Genomic DNA, 8,556 nt, shown 5'->3' with positions numbered 1-8,556 from the left:
CCCAGGGGTCCCAACTTTTATTTATTTTTTTTTAAATCCCGGAGAATAATTTTATGTAAAATTAGTATCTTTAAAATTATGGTAATTAAAGGTAAGTCTAAGGTACGGGTCCTGTGGGAAAATAATTCAGCTAGGAAATTCAACCTGCAAAATGAAAAATAAGATCAATTTTACCATTTCTGTTAGTAAAGATTAATGAATACACTGGAATTCTCACTTTCACTCGGTTGTCAAGTAGGTACATTAGAAGACTTTATAGAGCAATTTGGACTAAATAGGTCATAGATGTTAAAAGTATCACAAAGTCGGTTTCTAGAAAGACCAAATGAAATCCTTACTCTGTGACATAATGCCATCATTAGTAGCAGGTTGCAAGAGTCTCAATGATAGGAAAATATGAGTACCTGATTAGGATTGCTTTTACGTGTCTTGTTCTTTGTGACCTTTTCTGTGTAGCAATATTAAAGGGCACTGGATGCTTTTTGCTGTGATGCTTAGTATCATTTCTCAAACACCATTATTGTTGGAACGGCCTATATTAAACGGCAGATGTGACATCGGTCTACCCAACAGCGTAGCTGATTTTTATGGTGACGCTAGAATGTGAAACGAGAGAAGCAAGATGATGTTACAAGATCAGAGTTTTTCTTTCGCAGATGATCCTTGGTACATTCCTCTAAATGTATTGGGAGGTGGAAATTGGAGCAGGATTTTCTTTTCCCCAGGTGGGCTGTGCCAGGTGGTGCCTCTACAACAAAGGGATCGGTGTAGAAAAAGGGCCCATGTAGAGTCCTGTGGTTAGTTCTACCAACTTCTGCTAAGACCATAGGGATTCATCAGTCAACAGAAACAAAGCAGAGAATAATCAGAAGGGATGTCGGATGGATGAGGTAACCTGGAGATGGAGCCCAGGATTACAGCATTGGCGGGGGAGGCACCTGGGGTGCTAACTGAGAATGCAGAGGGCCCTGTGGCCTGGAGGGCTGGCCAACAACACTGTCACGGTGGGACAGAGACTGTGTGACGTCCACATGACTGAGTGGAACTGAGAGATTCTTGAATTCTCAGGTGGGCATCTCTGGCTTTAGAAGTGTGCACTTTTAGATGCGTGTGGAGCAATGCAAACACCAACAGTCTAAACAAATAATCTTACTTACTATTTTAGAAAAATAACTATAGGTTAGAGCATTTAACTGCCAGTGATTCTGCTCCAAAATGCATGCATCTAAACTTTCTCCTAGGCAGTTATTACTACAGGACGAAAATAACGTTAAAGGGAGGTCAGAAACCATTGACTTAGGCTGGAAGAGTCCAAGTTGAAAAATAAAAAGCCTTTCCTCTTTGTTCCCTTTCACTATTTTTTATATTCCCCAAATGAATGAGACTATATAATGTTTGTCCTTCTTCAATTGACTTACTTCACTCAGCACTATACCCTCCAGTTCCATCCGCATCGAAGCAAATGGTGGGTATTTGTCGTTTCTAATGGCTGAGGAATATTCCATTGTATACATAGACCACGTCTTCTTTATCCATTCATCTTCTGATGGACACTGGAGAAAAAATTAGTGGGAAATATTAGAAAGGGAGACAAAACATGAGAGACTCCTAACTCTGGGAAACGAACAAGGGGTGGTGGAAAGGGAGGAGGGCAGGGGGATGGGGTGGCTGGGTGATGGGCACTGAGGGGGGCACTTGATGGGATGAGCACTGGGTGTTATTCTATATGTTGGCAAATTGAACACGAATAAAAAATAAATTAAAAAAATAAAAATAAAAAGCACAGCACTGAAGCATGAAACTTTCAGTAGTTAGAATGTACAATACACAATTTATTGCTTTGTGAATTATTTCTGGCTTGAGAAAATGCAGTAGGCCCCCTGTTTCCGCAGGAGATACACTCTGGGATCCCCAGGGGATGTCTGGCACCGTGGATCAGTATTGAATGTGTATATACTATTGTTTTCCCTTTACATACACACCTATGACCAACGTTTAATTTATAAATTAGGCAGTAATAATAAAACGGCAATTATAACAATATACTATGATACAAGTTATTTGAATGAGGCCCTCTTTCCCTCCATAAAAATAATTTTATTGTACAGCATTCACCCTTCTCATGATGATACGAGAGGGCAAAAGGCTTTCACGATGACATGAGATGAGGTAAGGGGAGCGACCCAGGCCCTGTGACCTAGCATTTGGCTACCATTAACCTTATCATTCGTCAGAGGAGGTCCATCTGCTCATGCAGGTAGTGGACTTCCAAGATGAAACCATAGGAAGCACAAGTGGGTTGTGCTACTGCGCACCTGACAATATAATATGCATTTGTGCGTTCTAAGAAACAGGGCACAACTGAAGCCTCCAGTTTACTCCTTCCAGATCACTTTCAGGGTCCCTACTTCCAGGTGACCTTTACTCTGCATCTGGCATTGGAGTTCTCACGCAAGTGGCTGTATTTGATCTGATACGAAGCTATCTCCAAAGAGCACAACATGTTAATTTGCATGAATTAAAATTGTATTAAAGACATTATACTTGATGATCATCTAGGACTTTTAAAACATCTAAAAAATAATTATCCATGTTATACAAGGCTCTTGTTCCTTCATTCTAATGACTCTCTACTGATGCGCCATGTGAATAATACAGTTTTTTTATGTATTCTCCTGACTGGAAATTCAGACGGTTTTCAATCTGTCAATATTACAAACAATGCTACGATGAACATTCTTGTACACATCTCTCTGGGCACCTGTGGCCATTTCTGGGGAAATAGAATTGCCGAGCTACATTATATGTGCATCTTCCACTCCACTGGAGAGTGTGAAATTGCTCTCCAGAGGAACCAGGCCAACTTACAAATCTGCTAGCACTGAATGGGGGTTCCCTTTGCCCCACACCTTACAATCAGTTATTGCAATTTTTTCCCCTCACTTTTGCCAATTTAATGAGTGTGAAATTATAGGTAATTATTGTTTTAATTTGCATTTTCCCAATTACTAATGAGTTTGAGCATTTTTGCATGATTATTGGCCTTGTGAGTCTCCTCTTACGGGATTTGCCTTAATTTATTGTGAGCTCAGCCAGGTATGCTAATGAATATTTGTTTTATTTAATTCAGAATTTTGTAGGGTTTTGCCACAGAAAATTTTTTGAGTATTTTGTTTGAGACACTGCTTTGAGATACTAATGCCTATTCTTCCCCTCGGAGATTCTAATTTAGTTGTTATGCAACCTGCCCACTAGGGTTTTTATAAACTCCTCAGGTCTTTTTAAGTACAGCAGCATTTGAGAACCTTTGGATTAAGTTGCTCCTAGATTGCTAATGTTTCAGAAAAATGAATACGTTGGTGCCATATTTTTTACCTTAACTGTTAGGGATTGAGTAGAAGATGAAGAAACAAATCATTCAATTGGCAAATGAAGTTGGAATACTCTGATTTATTTGATAAAATATCCTGTCACCTTTGGATAGATAGAGGATTTACCCAATAATACCAAGAGACATTTATTTTGTTTTCCCTATCATAGAAGAAATATTTAGGGAAGGCGAGAGAGATGCACTGGCCAACTGTTATTGTAAGAATATTGAATATTAGGGTTGGATAACTACATAAATAGACTTTATTCTAAAATTTGGACCTTCTATGGAGAAAGTACTTTTGAGAAATGGTATGTTTCTTCACATGATTTGGCTGAGAGGGTAAACGTAAACTGGCCCTACTGGGCAGACATGCCCAAAGCCCGAGTCTCCAGAAAAGTTCTGGGGAGGAACACAAATGCACAGGAAATGGAAAAAGGATATTCTTAAAGGACCTACAGGGTGGTCCTCACTATGCTCTCGGTTCCCACCCTCTGGGTGAGTGTCCAGGGCCACAGGCCACTGCCTTGGGTTTGGGGATGTTATGGGAACTCCATTCACACTTAGACCATTGCTGTATGATTTTCTCAGTGTAGGGATGATGTTTAATAAATTTTATCCATTGTCAGTTTTAAAGGAGTTCATATCCTTTGCCTTTGGCAAGTTGAAATACCAGACACCTGACGTTAGCATGAACAACACTGGCTGTGAGAACGAAGAGCAAAGCTACATGTGGACACCAGGCCACTCACACACATTGACACGCAGGGAGGAGTGTAGCTTCTTGTGTAATTTGTTTATTTCTTTTCTCTTTGTCATTTTAGAAACTGGATGTGTGCTTTACTTATCTCATGGTATTAAGTACCCCGTGAGAATTTAATGAAAATTCTGGCTTGTGTGGTTTTATGTCATTCATTGCTTAACACTTTAAGATATATTACGTTAATACAGTCATACATTATCACATTAAAAATACAATGCATTGTATCATCTTTAATTAAAAAAAAACAAACAAACAAATAACTTGGGATGCCTGGGTGGCCCAGCGGTTTAGTGCCTGCCTTCAGCCCAGGGCGTGATCCTGGAGACCCGGAATCGAGTCCCGCGTTGGGCTCCCTGCATAGAGCCTGCTTCTCCCTCTGCCTGTGTCTCTACCTCTCTCTCTCTCTCTCTCATGAAAAAAATTAATAAAGTCTTAAAAAAAAACTCGGGGCTAATTATAAACTTACAAAAAAGTTGCAGCAGTAATATGACGTGTTTTGTTACATTCCTCATCACGATTTCCCTTCATATTAATGACATACATGACCATAGTACAATTATCAAGAAAAGAAAATTAGCATTGCTAAAACATTATGAGCTAAACTGTGGACCTCTTCAAATTTCACAAGTTTTCCATTAATGTCCTTTTTCTCTCCTAGGATTCTATCCAGAAGCTCACATTTCCTTTAATTATTTATCCTTAGTTTCCTCCAGCACGGAACAGTTCCTTAACCTTTCCTTGTGTCTCCTTATCTTGGCTGATGCTTTTGAAGACTACCTATCAGTTATTTTGTAAAATGTCTCTCAGCTAGGAGTTGTCCCATATGTCCTGCTAGTTGGAATGAGGTTATGCATGTTGGGCAAGAATACTACAAAATTGATGGCATGTCCTCAGTGCCTCATATCAAGTTTTTATGATGTCAGTGAGCCCATTAATGAGGAACATAGCTTGTTAAAATATATGAAGGCTGAGGTGATAGATGGAAATTAGTGAAAGGTGCAGGAGCATTGGACTTGGCACCCCATGAGAGCGTGGAGACTGTGGCTGAGGCAATGTTGATAACCCCGCGACGAACCTGATGGTGAACAGTAGGTAACATCGCCCGCCTGTCACCAGTGCACCTGCCAGCAGCAGTGTCACTCACCATAAAACAAGGGAGGGGAGTAAGGGCTTCAAATATATTTTTCAACTGCTTTGTGGAAATACAAGTCAGCCAAAAAAAAAAAATCCACATCTCTCGTGCAAGAAAATTCCCAGCAACAACCACACGAAACTATCATTCTTGAAGTCAGACTTCAAAATCGATCACGTCGATTGTGAAGGAAAACGCACCAGGATGTTCTGCAACTTAAAAGTCTTGGCTGGGAAGGAAAAGTACAAGGAAAAGTACAAACAGGCAGGCAGATTGCTTACGGCGACAATTCAGATGTGTTTCGGAATTGCACTGGGAGGTGAAATCCATAATTGGAGAAATTTCATGATAGTCTGCATTGCAGTTTAAATGAACAGATTTCAGTTCAAAGCCCAATAGACACACTGACAAATAGCATTCTCAAATGACATATTTTACTATACTTAAGCACAGACTTCATTAGTTTGGACACAAATTAGTTTTCTTCTCCTTTTTCATTTTTTTGTTCTCTTACTAGGCTACTTACTTCCCTTCTTAACCATGAAGTTACATAAAGTAAATAATTTTATGATTGTATTGCCTTTGTAAAACTATATCATAACTCTCATTCTATCTGTTTAACCAGTTCCGAAATTTTCCTAGCAGGTAGAAATTTTTATGAGTCCATTAATGCTCAATATAATTAACATAAGATGATAGTGTTTCTCTTAACGGAATAAAACCTCAAGCATTAGCTTAAAATATAAATAGTATGCATTTGTGATTTTGCTGAGGATAATTTTAAGTCATAAAAATTTCTTCTTGCTACATGTATCCTTTTAGCAGCTGCAAAATTATCATTTATCATTTTGCTTGTCCTTCATAGGTTACATATACTAACAAGAACTGATAGTAACACAAAGCAATTTAAGAAGCTTTTTTTTCTTTAAAGAAAAACCAAGAAGTATAATAGTATTTTAGTGTTGAAAAATAATGCATGAAAGTACACTAGAAATGTTTGATACAAAAATAAAAAGCATTCAGAGACAAATAACTGTATTTGATTCCAAGCTGACTGTGGCCATTTTGACTTAATAAATGAATAAATAAATTGGATAGCAACATTAGATATGAAAGTAATTTGTAATAAGAGTATTAAAGCATTGTTTTATTGAGGTATAATGGTTAAATAAATGTATAAGATACTTAAGGTGCTCCAAATTTCTGTTCAAAGTGCACAATGTTATGAGTTGATGTATGTGTACGTTATGAAAGTATTCCTCCCATTGAAGAGTTAATTAATGCATTCATCACCTCATCTATTTTTCCTTTTATTTTATTTTTGGTGAGAATATTTAATTAAGTTCGACCTTCTTATCAAATTTTAGTTATACAATATCGTCTTATCAACTAAAGCCACCATGCTATGCCTTATCCTCCAATCTTAATCATCGTATACCTGAAAGTTTGTACTGTTATCAGACCCCCCTATCTCCCCCACTCTTCATTCCCTGACAACCATTGTTACACTCTCTGTTTTTGTGTTCAACCTTTTTTTAATTATTTTTTTCTTTCTTTCTCTCTTTCTTTCTTTCTTCTTCTTTTTCTTTCTTCCTTCTTTCTTTCTTTCTTTCTTTCTTTCTTTCTTTCTTTCTTTCTTTCTTTCTTTCTTTCTTTCTTTCTTTCTTTCTTTCCTTCTTTCAATTTCACATGTGAGTGATACCACGAAGTATCTGTCTTTCTCTGCCTGGCTTATTTCATTATTTTGTTTTGCCAATACCTTCCAGTTTTACCCGTGGGGTCATAAATGCCAGGATTTCCTTCCTTTTTAAGGCTGAACGGTATTGCATTATGTATGTACATATAGATGAGTAGATAGAAATGTATATAATATGAATATGTGTGTGTATATATGTATATATATGTATATATATGTTAAATATATATCACATTTTCTTTATACATTTATTCCTTGATAGATACATAGGTTGTTTCTATACCTCGATTACTGTGAATATTACTTCAATAAACATGAAAGAACAAATTTCCCTTTGAGATCATATGGAAGTCCTATTTTTAATTTCTTGAGTGAACTCCATACTGGTTTCTATAGTGGTTGCACCAGTTTATATTCCCAGCAACCTTGTGTAAGGGACTTTCTTGTCGTCATCCTCCCCAGTATTTGTTATATCTTCTTTTTTTTTTAAGATTTATTTATTAGAGACAGAGAGAGAGAGAGAGAGCAGGAGCAGGAGAAGCAGAGGAAGAGGGAGAGAGAATCTCAAGCAGACTCTGAGCTAAGCTCACCTCGGGGCTCAGTCCATGACCCTGAGGTCACAACCTCAGCCAAAAACCGAGAGTCAGTCGCTTACCTGGCTGTGCCACCCAGGAGCCCTGTTTTACCTTCTTGATAATAGACATTCTAACAGAACACCTTTTTATATACCCATTACCCATTGGCCATGGAAAATATCTTTTTAAGAAAAAATTCAAGTCTGCATCCACTTTCCTTTTTTAAAATTTAATGAAAATTTATTACAGTAAGTTTGATAATATAGTTAAAATAGAAAAGGATCCGAGATCAGCTCCTTCTGCCATGAATTGGCAAATCACGAGGAGATTAAATATCAAAAAAAAAAATTACCTTCTTGCTTCAAATATGTAGAAAGGTAAAGAGAAAAATAGGAAATAATTGTTTTCCTACCTTGGATAACAGGCTGCACAAGATTAGCCTTCAGAAGAGGAAACCAATTGAAGGAAACCCCAGTATCACGCGTGGAGCAATTCTAAAGCCTCAATGCAGGGAAAACCCAGAGCCTACAAACCTCACTTAGCTGGAGGGAAAGACACAGAGACGTCAGACGTCATGGATAGTGAAGGAACTGGAATAAACTGGGCTGAATATTCAAAAGGCCCTTTGTCCATTTTTCTACATGGGCTCTTTGTATTTTGGAGATTGTTTTGTTTGTTCACTTGTTTTGAGTTGTGAGAGTCTTTGTACATTTTGGATAGTAATGCCTTATCAAATAATGTGGTTTGCAAATATTTTCTTTCCTTCTATAGCTCGCTTTTCATTTTGTGGGTGATTTTCTTTTGTAGGCAGAAATTTTTTTGTCTGCTGCGGTCCCATATGTTTATTTTTGCTTTTGTTACCTTCACTTCTGGTGTCATATCAAATATATATATATATCATTTCCAAGACCATTGTCTAGGAGCTTAACCACTGTGTTTTCTTCTAGGAGTTTTATAGTTTCAGATTTTATGTTCAAACCTTTAATCTAGTTGATTGATTTTTCTATAATGGTGTAAGAA

The 8,556-nt window shown here is 37.5% G+C and overlaps 1 long non-coding RNA gene across 1 annotated transcript; it reads right to left on the bottom strand.

The window, feature by feature from the left end:
* Positions 1 to 434: 434 nt before the first annotated feature.
* Positions 435 to 8,030, bottom strand: LOC129511949 (uncharacterized). The gene is made up of 3 exons (XR_008664946.1): positions 7,949 to 8,030; positions 1,419 to 1,553; positions 435 to 596 (listed from the first exon to the last, which is right to left on the bottom strand). It is a non-coding gene; the product is annotated as an uncharacterized LOC129511949 (long non-coding RNA).
* Positions 8,031 to 8,556: the final 526 nt, after the last annotated feature.

The sequence above is a fragment of the Nyctereutes procyonoides genome, unplaced genomic scaffold (genome assembly GCF_905146905.1).
Source record: "Nyctereutes procyonoides isolate TBG_1078 unplaced genomic scaffold, NYPRO_anot_genome, whole genome shotgun sequence".
Taxonomy (NCBI): domain Eukaryota; kingdom Metazoa; phylum Chordata; class Mammalia; order Carnivora; family Canidae; genus Nyctereutes; species Nyctereutes procyonoides.
Note: the sequence above shows the minus strand (reverse complement) of the source record. Positions and strands in the feature narration are given on the sequence as shown.